Source organism: Lepus europaeus, chromosome 13, assembly GCF_033115175.1.
Source record: "Lepus europaeus isolate LE1 chromosome 13, mLepTim1.pri, whole genome shotgun sequence".
NCBI lineage: Eukaryota > Metazoa > Chordata > Mammalia > Lagomorpha > Leporidae > Lepus > Lepus europaeus.
The window spans coordinates 68424710-68442172 of NC_084839.1; positions in this window are offsets into that span (position 1 = coordinate 68424710).

Here is a 17463-nt window from a genome sequence, read left to right on the forward strand (position 1 = left end):
TCTATATTTCACTCTAGGTAATGTCTTCAGATGTTCTAGCTCATCCATTGTCTCCTTAGCTGATAATCTACTTAATATCATTTGATTTTCATTTTATTGACTATATACTTCAAAAAAAGATTTATTTCTTTATTTGAAAGGCAGAATTAGAGAGAGAGAGATAGATATATATATATAGAGAGAGAGAGAGATCTTCTATCTGCTGCTTCACTCCCCAAATGGCTGCAACAGCCAGAGCTGGTCCAGTCTGAAGTCAGTAGCTGTGTGAGTGCAAGAGCCATCCTCTGCTGCATTCCCAGGCACATTAGCAGACAGCTGGATGAGAAGCGGAGCATCTGAGTCTTGAACTGATGCCCACGTGGGATGCCAGTGTCGCAGTTTTACCCACTATGCCATAATGCAGGCCCCTACTTTCTTTTTTTAATAAATCTGAGAACTTTACTTTTTTAGTACCCTCAAACACTTATTTATGTATATATTTATTTTATTTGTAGAAGAGAGAGAGACAGAGAGAGACAGAGATCTCCCATCTGCTAGTTTACTTCCCCAAATGCCCGCAACAGCTAGGAGTAGGCCAGGTCAAAGCTGGGATAGCAGCTGGGAACTCAATCCAGATCTCCCACATGGTGGCAAGAACCCATGTACTTGAACCTACTGCCTCCCAGGTTGCACACTAGCAAGAAATGCACATTGGAAGCAAAGCTGGGATTTGAACTTAGATACCCTGATACAGAATATGAGTGTCCCAAGTGGCATCTTACCAGTAGGCCAAACACCCACCCTGATTATATACTTTCATATCTAGGAAGCTTGACTCATTTCCAAGCCTGGTAATCTTTTCCATTTCATCTTTTGTTTCTTTAAACATGTCATACACAGTCATTTATATTCTGAGAAACATGACTGAAGACTTTTTCTTCCAGAGACAATCTCCATTTGTGTCTGTGGGTAACAAGGGACACTCGCAATCTGTTACCACTTTAATTTACTTCCTAAGCTTGGAGTTTCCCAACCCTTTGGAAGTGTGAATTTGAATTCCAGTTCCACATGTTAACTGACCTGTGGTTAGAAATTCTCAGAAAAACAAGGCACCAAATAAACCAAGTATCTAGTAACCAAAGTGCTAAAATCAATATTGGCCTAAACTTGGGGCCAAAAACAAATATCATCATCATAGAACTTTTAGGATAAAAAGAATTAAAGTGAAATCTCATAAAATTTGTTAAGATTTATTTATTCAAAGGGCAGAATGGCAGAGAGAAAGCAGAGATTGAGATCCATCCACTTCATTCCCCAAATGGCTGCAACAGCCAGTTCTGGGGGAGGCCAAAGCCAGGAACCAGGAGCTCCTTCTGGGTTTCCCACAAGAATGGCAGGGGCCCAAGAACTTGGGCCATCATCCGCTGCCTTCCCAGGCACATTAGCAAAGAGGTGGATCAGAAGCTAAGCAGCCATTTCTCAAACACACACTCAATATGGGATGCTCGTATCTGGCTGAACCCATTATGCAATAAGGCTGGCCCCAAATGTTTTCAAAATATTAACTGGTTTGAATTTTTATTACAGTTTTAATGGTCAGATTTTTAACAATTTGACATTATAGCAAAGAAGTAATTTATCAGCATTGTTTGTTTGTTCCTGTGTTCACTATACTGAGTATTTATGATAGCAAACACTCATTTTCAATTGAGACCAGCAAAAGAGCAAATATTTTTGGGTTTCTCTGCCTTCCAGCCCCTGCCAATGCTGCTGTTGCCTTATGTTATTGTGTCTTTCTCCTAAGTAGCCCCTCACCAAAGTAAAGACATTCTTTTTTAAAAAAATTTTTTTTTTATTTGACAGGTAGAGTTATAGACAGTGAGAGAGAGAGACAGGTCTTCCTTCCATTGGTTCACTCCCCAAATGGCCGCTACAGCTGGAGCTACGTGGATCCAAAGCCAGGAGCCAGGTGCCTCCTCTTGGTCTCCCACGCAGGTGCAGGGACCCAAGCACCTGGGCCATCCTCCACTGCCCTCCCAGGCCACAGCAGAGAGCTGGACTGGAAGAGGAGAAACCAGGACTAGAACCCGGCGCCCATATGGGATGCTGGCGCCGAAGGCGGAGAATTAACCAAGTGAGCCACCAAGTGAGGCGCCGGCCCCAACATTCTCTTTTCAATTACTTGATTAAGGATTAATCTTATGGTGACAGCACATTTTGTTGTGGCAATTTTATAAACTAAAGCTTTGTGCACTGTTGAAAGAAAATGTTCTCTGAACATTTTCAAAATCAAATTTAAGATAATTGACTTGCTGTGTGATTTTATTTATATTTATCCATGCACTTGCTGCTTCACACAATCACTTAAAAATACTTGTCTTTAAACCTTGACTCTGAGTGCAGGTGTTGTGGCACCACTTGGGACGCCCACATCCCCTATCAGAGGGCCTGCAATCAAGTCCTTCACCTGTTTCCAATCCAGCCTCCTGCTAACGAGCATCCTGAGAAGCAGCAAGTGATGGTTCAAGTAAATGGGTCCCTGCCATCCATGTGGGAGACCTGGATGGAGTTTGGTCCCTGGCATGGGCATTTGGAGAGTGAACCAGTGGGTAGAATATCTCTCCCCTTCCCTCCATCCCCCTGCCCTCTCTCTCTCCCATGCTCTGCCTTTAAAATGAATATAAGCAAACATACAAACTTTTTAACAACAAAAAGAAAACCTCAGTGGCCATTGGAGGGTGAACCAGCGGCAAAAGGAAGACCTTTCTCTCTGTCTCTCTCTCTCACTGTCCACTCTGCCTGTCAAAAAAAAAAAAAAAAAAAAAGCAAGAAAGAAAGAAAGAGAAAAAAGAAATTCTGTCATTTCCAACAAAATGGATACAACTGGAAAACATTATATTTAGTGAAATAAGCCGGTCCCAAAAGAACAAATACTATACGTTCTCCCTGATCTGTGGTAACTAATAGGGCACCTAAAAGGTAATCTATGGAAGTGAATTGACACTTTGAGATGCAATGACTTTGAACAGCTCTTGTCTCTACTCTTGAGGAACAGGCTTTTTCTTTTCATACTATTTGTTGAACTCTTTACTTAGTATAGAATTAATCATATGTATATAAAGTTAATTGAAAATAGATCTTAGTAAAAAAATAAGAACGAGAATAGGAGAGGGAAGAGGAAGGAGGGTGGGAGGGCCGGTGGGAAGAATCACTATATTCCTAAAGTTGTATTTATGAAATGCATCAAGTTTTTAAACCTTAAATAAAATGTTTCCGGGGGGCGGGGAGAAAAATGTTTCTTTGTTTGAAAGGCAAAACAACAGTCGGGGGGAGACCTTCCATACAGGTTTACTCTCCAAATGCTGATAACATCTGGGGCCGGGCCAGGCTAGGCTGAAGTCAGAGCCAGGAACCCCATCCAGGTCTCTCTAATGGGTGGCAGGTATCCAACTACTGAGCCATCATCTGTTGCCTCCCAGGGTATTCATTAATAGGAAGCTTGATGGGAAGCAGAGCTGGGACTCAATCCCAGCAACTCCGATGTGAGATGCACATGTCCCACGTGGCAGCTAAACCTGCTGTGCCACAAGGCCAGCCCTAAAATTCTGAATTTACATCTGTCTCAGACAGTTCCAAACTATCTTGACTATCACATAGTTCGTTTTGGCTGAAGAAGAAAACGGGGAACATTTATCCTCTTTCTGTTCATTATTGTTGGTAATCCATGGTGCTATGTTATTTTTAAGAAAGGCTTCTGGTTGTTTCTGCATGTCCAAGAGTCTGATAGAGTGTACAGAAGAGGCACAGTAGGATATCATTAACACACCAGACTTCAACTCTAGAAACTGGTTTTAGTAACATATTTTATAGAACGGATTTTAGCTTCATCAAATGTCAAAAATCCTTCATCTTGCACCACTAAAAATAGTTGGCCATTTCTAGCAATATTTCTGTCAAGCTTTCTGTTTAAATTTTTGCATGAACTCAAAACTTAAGGGAATTATCTTCTTGAAATGTTTTTATGAAGTCTGATATTTTGAAATTTGCTTAGTAAGAACAGAAGGGGTTTGGGATACCTCATTTGTCTCGGAAGTGATCTTGGACTCATTGTCTAGAGGCTTCGTTACAGGAGCAAAGGCAAAGCTGTTTCAGCCCCAGTGGTGTTCTTCATGATGTTAGAGTTTCCCCTCACTCATGTTCACACTGGGAAGGCAGTGTTGGGATTACCCTTTTAAGTCATCCTCATGAAATGGGAAGAATCCCAGTAGGACTTTTCCTTGAAATATTAAAAACTTTAAAACTAAAAATTAAATATAGTTCTTAAAGTTTACAGGTTTAATGTATGAATGCTGTAATGCCAAGTCCACAAAGATTAAAAGTATTATGATATGGTCCGGTTTTGTTTTGTACTTTCCTTTTTTTTTTTAGTACACTCAAATTTTCATTTAAGAAGCTAATTGTTTATTTTTGATAGAGAATACATTTTTAAAAATAATTTAAAAAGTATACTCAGAATATACTTTTACCCCGACTCCCTTCCCCACCCCTATACTTAACTGCTTTTGTAATTTATTGGGGATATTTTCAGTATTTAACATGTGAAGGTAAGAAAATCCATCCTCTCATAAAAAAGGTAACATAATAGGCACTTTTCTCTGTTCTTCACTTTACCTTCTTCATTCACTGTATTGTAGAGATTCTCTCACATCAATAAAGAGAGAGGTTTTCAGCCACTTTTATAGCTGCATAGTATTCCATTATATAGGCTTTGCCATCATGTATTTTACCCTGTTTCTAGCACCTGGATTTTTTTAAAAGATTTATTTATGTATTTAAACAGCAGAGAAAGAGAGAGAGAGAGAGAGAGAGAGAGAGAGAGAGAGAGAGAGAGAGAGAGAGAAATCTTCAAACAGCAGGGAGTGGACCAGGCTAAAACCAGGAGCCAGGAGCTTCATTTCAGTTCCCCATGTTGAGGGCAGGGGCCCAAGTACTTGGTCCATCTTCCACTGCCCTCCTAGGCACATTATCAGGGAGCTGGGTTGCAAGGGGAGCAGCTGAGACTCTAACAAGTGCTCATATGAGAAACTGGTGTCACAAGCCATCACAAATGCTGGGTCCCATTTGGATCTTTTATAAAATATTAATTTATTTGAAAGACAGGGTTCCTACCCACTGGCTCACTCTCCAAATGCCCACAACAGCTCTGGACCAGGCTGAAACTGAGAACTCAATCCAGATCTCCCATAAAAGATGATACAAGTGTTTGGTCCTTTGCCACCCATGTGGGAGACCCAGATGGAGTTGTTGGCTCTTGGTTTCAGTCTGACCCCGCCCTGGATCTTGTGGCCATTTGGGGAGTGAACTAGAAGATGGAATATCTCTCTGTCCTTCCCTCTCTCTATCACTCTGCCTTTCAAAAAAATAAATAATTTTTTTAAAAAGTAAGCTGAATTGGGGCCAGTGCTGTGGCATAGTGGGTAAAGTCGCCGCGTGCAATGTTGGCATCCCTTACAGGTGCCAGTTCGAGTCCCAGTTGCTCTACTTCTGATCCAGCTCTCTGCTATGGTCTGGGAAAGCAGTAGAAGATGGCCCAAATCCTTGGTCCCCTGCCACCCACATGGGAGACCCGGAAGAAGCTCCAGTCTCCTAGCTTTGGACTGGCCCACCTCCAGCCATTGCGGCTATTTGGGGAGTGAACAGCAGATGGAAGACCTCTCCGTCTCTCTTCCTCTGCCTCTGTAACTCTGCCTTCCAAATAACAAATAAATCTTTTTAAAAAGTTGAATCTAAAGGCCACATGAACTATAAAACAAAAATGGTACCTGGGGAAGTATGCAGGAAAGAATTACAATATAGTAAATAGGGGTAGGCATTTGCTGAGGCAGTTAAGATACCTGCGTCTCCTTATCATAGTGCCTAGTGAAACTCCCAGCTCCTCTGCTCACCACTATAATTCAAAGCCTTAGGCCATGTCCTGGTTCACGATAGGCACTCAGCAAATATTTGTAAAATGTTGAATAAACAAGTCTACAGTATCTAAGACATAAAATATTGCACCACCCTGGCAAAGCTGCACAGGTCAAAGCTAGGATTTCAGCCATGCCTGTTTGTTTCCAGACTCCAAAGTCATATGATTTTCCCCAAAATATAGTATTTTGTTTTTAATATTGATAGAAAATGGAAAGTTCACATATTTATAATTTTATTTCAAAAGTTATCATTACTAGATTAAAAGTGGGATGCATAACCTTTTAACAAATAAGGGAAAAAAATACATGGGACTACAAAAAGTTGAATAAAGAAAAAAATAAATTAGAAAGAAGCCCCAAAGACACTCAGAAATAGAAAGCCTAGGGGGCAGTGTTGTGTCATAGCAGATAAGCCACTGCCTACAACGCTGTTATCCCATAAGGATGCTGGTTCGTCTACTCGCTGCTCTGCTTCCAATCCAGCTCCCTGCTAATGCTTGGGAAAGCATGAGAAGATGGCCCAAGCATTTGGGCCCCTGTAATCCACATGAGAGAATGGAGCTCCTGGCTCCTGCTTTTAGCCTGGTCCAGTGTTGGCCATTGTGGCCATCTGGGGAGTGAACCAGAAGATGGAAGCACTTTCTTTGTGTGTGTGTGTGTGTGTCTAACTCTTTCAAATAATTAAATGGATCTTTTTAAAAAAAAATTGCCAGTCATATTTAGGTGCATCCAAGAACATCTTTATGATGCACATCCTGGAAATTGACATTTTAAAAAAAATAGGAAGCCTAATAGAAAAATACACAGAGTAAGACATTAAAAAAATACACCATTACTAAAACCAAAAGAGGGGCCAGCATACAGCCTTAGTAGACTAAGCCTCTACCTGAGGTGCTGGAATACCGCATGGGTACTGGTTTGTGTTCCAGCTGCTCCTCTTCTAATCCAGCTCTCTGCTATGGCCTGGGAAAGCAGTAGAAAATGGACCAGGTGCTTGGGCCCTTGCACCCACGTGGGTGACCTGGAAGAAGCTCCTCGCTCTTGACTTCGGAACAGCCCAGCTCTGGCCGTGTCAGCCACTTAGGGAGTGAACCATAGACTGGAAGACTTCTCTCTCTGTCTCTCCCTCTCTCTGTCTGTAACTCTACCTCTCAAGTAAATAAATAAAATCTTCTTTAAAAAACAAAAAAATAAAAGAAAATTAATATGGTGACATGGTATGCTTGTACATATACTATCAGTTGGATTACAGAATTGTTATAACCTTTATAAGTGTCTTTTGAGCAGTATTTGTTAAAATATAGCATTTCAATCTTTTTACCAGTTTGAATTCAGCTTTAACAATGATTTTTCAGTTACAAAAAGTTTTCAAACATACACAAGAGAGGGAAAATAACATATGAACCTCCAAACACATCCAAAAGCTCGAATCAATAATTCAATAAAGATCAAGGTTGACTCCTTGCCTGATCTGTTCCTGTTTCCCTCCCCTTCCTCTCCATTGTCTCCCCCTACTCCTCTTCCTTACTCTTCCCATTCCTCTTCTTCTTCTTGCCTTCTTTGTGTGTGTCTCTGTGTGTGTGTTACTCAACTATTTTAAAGGAAATTCCAGATTCATATCACTTTAAGTCTAAAAATTTCATCATTTTCTTGCAAACCCATATGCCATTATCACATCAAACGAATTCATAAGTCATTGACAACATTTAATATCCAGATCACACTGAAATTTCCCCAACTGCCACAAAAATGTATTTTTACATTGGTTTGTTTGGATTAGTATCCAAATAAGATTCAAATTTTGAATTCAGTTGTTATATCTAATTTAAAGCAATCTGTCCCACCCTTCTTTTCCTGTCCTCAACTCAAAAAATTCTGATCAGATGTCCTGCAGGAAGTCTCACTTTCTGGTTTTTGCTACTTTAACTTATTCTTCAATTCCCTCCCCGACAATCTATAGGTGTGGCTGTGGACTTCACATTAACTCACATCAGAAGGACATGACACAGAATCTAAAAACCACAAAAAAGTAGTTTTCCCACTCTTTGAGATATTAAAATTAACCAGTGAATTCAGATTGTAACAGTCCCATTCACTCCCCAAATGGCTACAATAATGGGGGCTGGGCCATGCTGAAGCCAGAAGCCAGGAGCTTCTTCCAGGTCTCCCATGTGGACCATCTTCTGCTGCTTTCTCAAGCACATTAGCAGGGACCTGGAAGCAGAGCAGCCGGGACTTGAACTGGCACCCATATGGCATGCCAGAGCTTCAGGTGATGGCTTTATGGCACCACAATGCCAGCCCCTCCAGGATCATTTTGTATATTTCTTTTCAAGGGCTAGAATCAGCCATTTCTCTAGGGAACTTGGTTACTTTTAGCAAACACTGGCATTTTGAGACCACAATCTAAGATTATAGGGTGTTCTTTACAATTAGATTATCATTGCTTTTAGGTCTTTATAGTAGGTGGAACTAGAAAATACTCATTTGTAGGAGGGAGTGGATTCTCAGTTTATGCTGAAATTTCTAATTCAATTTTCTCCAATATTTTATTATAAAAATAGTAAAGTAGATAGAAGTTAAAAGTATTCTAATACCTATACACTCACTATCTAGATTGTATAAGTAACATTTTGCTATATTTATCACATCCACACACTACTTTATACCATTAATCTTTTTTCTTTTAATGCATTTCAAAAGAAGTTGTAGACACTATAATGCTTCACCCATAAAATATTCAGCATGAATATCTTTAAAGGCAAACCTTATTTACTTAGCATTTTTGAAATTACATCCCTATTGAGATATAACTCATATACCACACAATTCATCCACTTAAAGTATACAACTCAAGGATCCAAGATGGCTGAATAGGGAAAAGACATGCTGATTTTGACCATGGAAACATACTAGAAGCACAGGGAAAGGACTGCTTTTTGAGGGCAAAGTTGGAGAGAATTTTTCAGTAGATAGTGTACAGAAGAGAAGAGTGGCTTTGTGGAACAGCAAAGACACTGTGCAAACCTACAGCAGCAGGCAGAATACTACCAGCAACTCCCAGGACCAGCAGTCAGAGAGGAGACACCATCTTACCAGAGCGAGTTGAGAGCGCATCAGCCCACGCACCAGCGTTGATCTTGTCTGAGGGAAACCCCATGGTCCCCACTGACTTTAGGTCCAGCTTGGAGATATGGCAGATGATAGGTCACCCACACAGCTCTGGGAATGGAGGCTGCCCTGTTTCCCTCCCCTCCCCCACCAAGGTGGCTGGTGGATGGCAAAGAAAACACCATCCCCTCACAGCAAGGTGACTGGAGGCTGCAGCAGTCTGTGCACCACGGGTGGATTTTGACTGAGGGAGAACTTCATGGTCCCCACTGACTTTGAGTCTGGCCTGAAGAGTTGGTAGGAGGCAGGGTGCCCATTTGGCTATGGGAAGTGAGGGAACATTGCTTCACTCCCCTCCTGTCACCAGTTTTTTGAGGCAGAGAACCATCAGTCTCTGTCGGGAAGGTGGATGACCCCATAGACTCACATTCAGAAAGTGGATCCCCTGCACCTAGGACTGTGGGAATCCCGTGACTGTGCTTCTACATAGGCATGGAAACTGAAGGGCATGGGGTGTGGCTGGGTCTTTGGGAAATCACCCAGTCCAGCTCCAGAATTTTAGAACTCCCTGAGTGCTGGGGAGGGACCTTGTGTAGGATTCGGTACTCACACCAAAAAGTGCACAGATACTTTGTGAGGTTCATGCACTTGAATGGGTGGAGTGCACATGCACTGTAAGCTCACCCTAAGCAGTCTGTTCACCTGGGCTTGGAGAAGGCCTGAGGCTGTGAACACACCAGCCAGTACAACAATCTCCTCCCCCTACTGAGGACAGAGGCGTTCCACCATGCCCAACTTGGGTGTTACTCTGGACTCTTACCCCACCCACAAGTGCTGGCTAAAGTTCCCAGGTCCCACCCAGAACACACCTCTGGACATCCACTGTAAACCTCAGGCTTCCACTAAGCCACAAGTGTCATTCCCAAGAACATAGCCTTCAGAGGTAATAAAACAGGTTTTTCTCCAGATGCATAAACACAAATGTAGAAATACAAGAAACATGAACAAGGAAGACAGTAGATCTCCTCAAAAGGAACACAAATTTCAATAGTAGACTATGAAGATACAAATATTGACAAAATGCCTGAAAAGGAATTCGAAACAATGATTATAAGATTACTCAAAAACACAGAGAAGCACTTACAAGAATTAAGGGATTCTATACATGACATGGATAAAAAAACTCTGCAGGGAGATAGAGATATTAAAGAAAAATCAAACTGAAATATTAGAAATGAATTCAATATGTCAATAAAAAATAAAGTGGAAAGCCTTAGTATCAGATGCAGTGAGGCAGAAGAACAACTATCTGACCTGGAAGAGAAATCTTTGAAATATCTTAGTCAGGCCAAAAAAGAAGAAGAAAAATTTAGAAAAACCAAAAACAGTACTCAAGATCTACAGGATAACATCAAATGACCAAATATACCTCTCTTAGGCACATTCCTGAAGGAGGGGAAAAGTAGAATGACTTAGAAAACTTGCTCTGTGAAATATTAGCTGAAAATTTCCCTAATTTTGAGAAAGATGTGGACATCCAAGTACATGAAGCACATATAACCTGAAATAAACATGATCAGAGATACTCACCCTGACACATTAAATTCAAATTTTTCAAAAGTTAAACATGAAGACAATATCCTCAAATATGCAAGAGAAAAACATCAGATTACCTTTAAAAGATCTCCAAATAGGTTGACAGCAGATTTCTCATCAGAAACCCTATAAGCTCAGAGAGAATGGAGAGCTATAGTCCAAGTTCTTACAGAGAAAAAAAAAACAGTCAAAGCAGTATACTGTACCCAGCAAGGTTCTCATTTATAAATGAAGGTGAAATAGGAATCTTAAAAGACAAACAAAAATTGAAAGAATTTGTCACCACCCAGCCAGCTTTACAAATAATGCTTAAGGATGTGCTACACACAGAAACAGAGATAGTTATCATTATGAAAGAATGTGAAGGCAGAAAATCTCCTAGTAAAAGCACAAAGGAAATCCAAAACAAACAATAGGAATATTTAGAGAAAACTGGCAGGGCCAAGTTGTTAGTTATGAATAACAACCTTGAATGTAAATGGCCTAAATTTTCCAATTAAAAGATACAGATGGGCTGAATGGGTTAAAAAAAAAAAGGGCTCATCTATATGCTGTTTAATGAAACACACTTCATCAACCAAGATACATACAGACTGAAAGTGAAAGACATTCCAGGCTAACAGAAAGCAAAAACAGGAGTATCCATACTTATATCAGATAAAGTTGGCTTTAACAAAAACTGCTAAAAAAGACAAAGAAGGACATTATGTAATGATTAAGGAATATATTCAACAGGAAGATGTGACTATAGTAAATGTATATCCACCCAATGCCAGGGCACCTGGTTATTTAAAATAGATGTTAATGGATATAAAGGGAGACATAGGCTCCAATACAATAATAATGGGGGACTTCAACATCCAACTTTCATCAATGGATGGATTAACTAAACCAAAAAAAAAAAATCAACAAAGAAACAACTGAGCTAATCTCTGTGGACCAAATGAACACAATTGAAATCTACAGAATATTTCATATCACAGAAGCAGAATACACATTCTTTTCATCAATACATGGGACATTCCCTAGGACAGACCATATGCTAGGCCAAAAAGCAAGTCTCAACAAATTCAAAAGAACTGCAATCATACCATACATCTTTTCTGACCACAGAAACACATGGAGACTGAACAACATGCTCTTGAATGAACAGTAGATCATAGAAGAAATCAAGGGAAACAAAAAAATTCCCTTGAAACCAATGAAGAAGACAACACAACATATCAAAATTTATGGTATACAGGGGCCACCAGTGCTGTATCATAGCAGGTGAGGTCACCGCCTGCAGTGCTGGCATCCCATTTGGGCACCAGTTCATGTCCCGGCTGCTCCACTTCCGATCCAGCTCTCTGCTATGGCCTGGGAAAGCAGTACAAGATGGCCCAAGTCCTTGGGCCCTTGCCCTCTGTGTAACTCTGACTTTCAAACAAATAAATAAATCTTTAAAAAAACCTTATGAGATACATCAATAACAGTGCTAAGAGGGAAGTTTACAGTAATTGATGTAAGTGAAAGGGCTGGTGTTGTGGCATAATGGGTTAAGCCACCGCCAGCAATTCTGGCATCCCATGTGAATGTCAATTCAAGTACCAGCTGTTCTACTTCCAATCCAGCTCCCTGTTAATGCACTTGGGAAAGCAGCAGAAGATGGCCCAAGTGCTTGTGCCCCTAAAACCCACATGGGAGACCCAGATGAAGTTCCTGGCTCCTGGCTTCAGCTTGGTCCAGCCACTTGGGGAGTGAATCAACTGACGGAAGATATTCTCTCTCTCTCTCTGTATATGTGTGTGTGTGTGTACATGTCTCCATCTCTTTCTGTAATCTGCTTTTTAAATAAATAAAATAAATCTTAAAAAAAAGAAATTGTGAAGGGATCAAATAAGCAATCTAACAATGCATCTCAAGGACTTAGAAAAGCAAGAACAAACTAAACTCCAAATTAGGAAGAGGAAATAAGTAATAAAAATTAGAGAAGAAATTTTAAAATGAAATTTTAAAAACATGTAAAATATTAGTGAAATGAAGAGCTAGTTTTTCTTTTTTAAAATTTTATTTAAGGCATACAAATATCATGAATATAGTGATACTTCCCATCCTACCCTCCCTCCCACCCATGCTCTCACCTTTCTTCCTCCCTCTCCTATTCCCACTCTTAATTTTTATAAAGATCTGTTTTCAGTTTACTTTATATTCATGAGATTAATCCTACACTAAGTAAACAGTTCAACAAATAATATTAAGAAAAAACACTGTTCCTCAATGATAAAGACAAGGACTGCAAAGAATCATCAAATCTCAAAATGTCAATTTCACTCCAATACATTACATTTTAGGTACTCTATTATTTACCACAGATCAGGGAAAGCAGAAGAGGTCTGTCTTTTTTGGGACTGGCTTATTTTACTAACTATAATGGTTTCCAGTTTCACCCATTTTTGTTAATCACAGAATGTTTTTAATCACTGAGTAGTATATATGTGTGTGTGTCTGTGTGTGTGTGTGTGTGTATATATATATATATATATATATATATACACACACCATAATTTTTTCATCCAGTTATCTGTGGATGGACATCTGGGTTGATTCCATATCTTAGCTATTGTCAATTAAGCTGAGATAAACATGGGAGTACGGATAACTCTTTCATATGCTAATTTAATTTTGTTTGGGTAAATTCCCAGGAATGGGATGCCTGGATCACATGCAGATATATTTTCAGTTTTCTGAGGTATCTCCATACTGTCTTCCAAAATGGCTGCGCCAGCTTATATTCTGACCAATCATGGATTAAGTACCTTTTTTCCCACACCTTCACCACATTTATTCTTTGTTTATTTCTGTATGAAAACCATTCTAACTCAGTGCGGTGAAACCTCAGTGTGGTTTTGATTTGTATTTTCCTGACGGTTAGTGATCCTGAGCATTTTTTTCATGCATCTGTTGGCCATTTGAATTTCCTCCTTTGTAAACGCCTGTTCAAGTCCTTTGCCTATTATTAACTGGATTGTTCGTTTTGTGGTTGTTGTTCAGTTCTTGAGATTTTTTTTTTTTGACAGGCAGAGTGGATAGTGAGAGAGAGAGACAGAGAGAAAGGTCTTCCTTTTTGCTGTTGGTTCACCTTCCAATGGCCGCTGCGGCCGGTGCATCTCGCTGATCCAAACCAGGAGCCAGGTGCTTCTCCTGGTCTCCCATGCGGTGCAGGGCCCAAGCACTTGGGCCATCCTCCACTGCTTCCCGGGCCACAGCAGAGAGCTGGCCTGGAAGAGGGGCAACCGGGATAGAATCCGGCACCCCAACCGGGACTAGAACCCGGTGTGCCAGCACCGCTAGGCAGAGGATTAGCCTGTTAACCATGGCGCCGGCCCAATTCTTGAGATTTTTATAGATTCTGGATATGAATCCTTTATCAGTTTCATTGTTTGCTAATATTTTCTCCTATTCTGTTGGTTGCCTCTTCACTTTGTTGAATGTTTCTTTTGCAGTGCAGAAGATTCTCAACTTGATGTAATCCTATTTGTCAACTTTGGCTTCATTAGCCTGTGCTTCTGCCAATGTTAAGAGTTTCCCCAATTATCTCCTCTAGTAATTTGATGGCATTAGGTCTTCAATTTAGATCCTTGATCAATTTTGAATTGCTTTTTGTATAAGGTGTAAGATAGGGGTCTTGTTTCCTATTTCTGCATGCAGAGATCCAGTTTTCCCAGTACCATTTGTTGAAGAGACTGTCCTAGCTCCAGGGGCTGATTTTAGCTCCTTTTCAAAGATAAGTTGATTATAGGTACATGGATTGATTTCTGGAGTTTCTATTCTGTTCCATATTTCTACATGTCTACATCTATTTTTGTTTGCCAATACCAGCCTGTTTTGATTACAACAGCCCTGTAGTATGTCTTGAAATCTGATATTGTGATGCCTCCAGCTCTGTTTTTGTTGTATAAGATTGCGTTAGCTATTCGGGGTTTCTTGTGTTTCTATATGAATTTCAGCATTGTTTTTTCTAGATTTGAGAAGAATGTCCTTGGAATTTCGATCCAGATTTCACTGAATCTGTAAACTGCTTTCTACAGTATGGACATTTTTATGGTATTAATTCTTCCAATCCAAAAACATGGAAGATTTTTCCATTGTTTTGTGTTTTCTTCTATTTCTTTTTTTAATATTTTGTAATTTTCATTGTGGATATCTTTCATATTCTTGGTTAAATTGACTCCAAGGTACTTATTTTCTTGGTAGTTATTGTGAATGACATTGATCTTATAACTTCTTTCAGACATGGCATTGTCTGTGTATATAAAGGCAACTGATTTTTGTGTGCTAACTTTATATCCTGCCACTTTACCAAACTCTTTTATGAGTTCCAATACTCTCTTAGTAGAGCCTTTTGAGCATATAATCTGCAAATGTGGATAGTTTGACTTCCTCCTTTCCAATTTGTACCTTTTGATTTCTTTTCTTTTTCTTGCCTATTGGCTCAGGCTAAAACTTTCAGGACTATATTGAATAGCACTAGTGAGAGTGGGCATCCTTCTCTTGTTCTGGATCTTAGTGGAAATGCTTCTTAACGGATGCTGGCTGTGGGTTTGTCATAAACTGCCTTGATTGTGTTGAGGAACGTTCCTTCCATACCAAATTTGCATAAGGTTTCCATCATGAAAGGGTGTTATATTTTATCAAATGCTTTATTTGCATCTATTGAAATAAATATGTTTTGTTTGATCTGTCCATTGATAAAAGTGGGGTGCTGAAGTACCCATACTATGGTATCAGAGTCTATATCTTCCTTTAGTTCTATTAACATTTGTCTTAAATAGCCAGGCACCCTGGAATTGGGTGCACATACATTTATTATAGTCACATCTTCCTGTTGAATTGATCCCTTAATCATTACATAGTGCCCTTGTCTCTTTTTAACAATTTTTAAGTTAAAGTCTATTTTGTCTTGTATTAGGATGGCTAAACCTCATTTCTGTTTTCCATTAGCCTGGAATATCTTCTTCTATCCTTTCACTTTCAGTCTGTGTGTATCTTTTCAGTAAGGTGTGTTTCTTGTAGGCAGCAAATAGATAAGACTTGTTTTTTAATCCTTTCAGCCAGCTTATATCTTTTAATTGGAGAGTTTAGGCCATTTACATTCAAGGTTACTATTGCTAGGTAATGACTTGGTCCTGCCATTTTTCCATAAATATTCCTATTGTTTGCTTTGGATTTACATTTACTTTTATTGGGAGATTTTCTGCCCTTCACCTTTTTTCATAATGATGACTATCTTTCTGTGCTTCTGTGTGCAGCACATCCCTAAGCATCTTTTATAAGGCTGGAGGAGTGGTGACAAATCCTTTCAATTTTTGTTTGTTTTGGAGGTTTTTATTTTGCCTTCATTCATAAATTAGAGCTTTTGTTATATTTTAAAATTTTATTTAAGTTATCCGAGTTTCATATATTTCATATATACAGATATAGGTACATAGTGATACCCCCCACCCTCCCTGCTGACCATGCTCCAATCCTTTCTCTTCCTCCCTCTCACATTCCCACTCTTAATTTTTGCAAAGATCTACTTTAAGTTTATTTAGTGATCATATAGCTAACCCTACACTAAGTAAAAAAGAGTTCAACAAATAATATGAAGGAAAAAAAAACAACTATTCCTCAGCAGAAGAGACAAAGGCTGTAAAGACTCATTGAATCCCAAAATGTCCACTTCACTCCAATATATTACAATAAATGAGAGCTTTGCAGGGTATAGTATTCTGGATTGACAGGTTTTTTTTTCTCTCAAGACTTGGACTATGTCTTGCCACTTTCTCCTAGCCTATACGGTTTCTGGTGAGAGAGTCTAATTGGAGATTCTCTGAAAGTAATCATCTGTTTCTCTAGTGTACATTTTAGAATCTTTTCTAAAATGTGGAAAGTTTGACCACAATGTATCTGTGAAGATCTTTTCCGGTCATGTCTATAAGGAGTTCTATGTGCCTCATGTACTTGGACATCCCTTTGTTTCTCCATTAGGGAAAATTAGAAAATTAGGGAAGTTTTCTGTAATTATTTTACTGAATAGACCTTCTAATCCATTCTCTCTTTCCACACCTTCAAAAACTCCTAAGACCCATATGTTGGGTCATTTGACAGTATCCCAAAAATCTCCAACTCTGATTGAAAATATTCCAAAGATCTGTCTTTTAACTTGGATATTCTTTCTTCTACTTCACCAAATATGCTGTTAAGGCTTTCCACTGTATTTTTTTTGACATATTGAATTCTTCATTTCTAATATTTCATTTCGATTTCTCTTCAAAATGACAATTTCATGGGATAATTTTTCATTAATATCATGTATGGATGTCTTTAATTCATGAATTTGCTCATCATTGATTCTGAGTAATCCTATAATTAATCTTTTGAATTATGTTTCAGGCATTTCATCAAGTTCTTCACCTTCACATTCTAAAACTGAAGTGTTATGTTCCTTTGGTGGGTGGAGGGGGTGGGAATCATGTTGTCTGCCTTAGTCTCATTTCTTGAATTTCTGTATTTATTTTTACACATTTGTAGAAATACGTGTTGATTTTTTTCCTCCGATGTGTTTTATCTTTGAGCTATGCCTCTGTAGCTCAGTGGGGGGTGTCTGCTCTTTCAGTGAATATCCAGAGGTGTGTGCTGGGTGTGGCTAGGGAGCTCTAGTCAGTGCTCCAGTACAGGGCAAGTGTCCTGGGTGACACCCAAGTTGGACATGGTAGATCTCTTTTTAGCAGAAAAGAGGGTATGATAACCTCTGTTATCACCTCCTCCTCTTTTCCATGGTGAT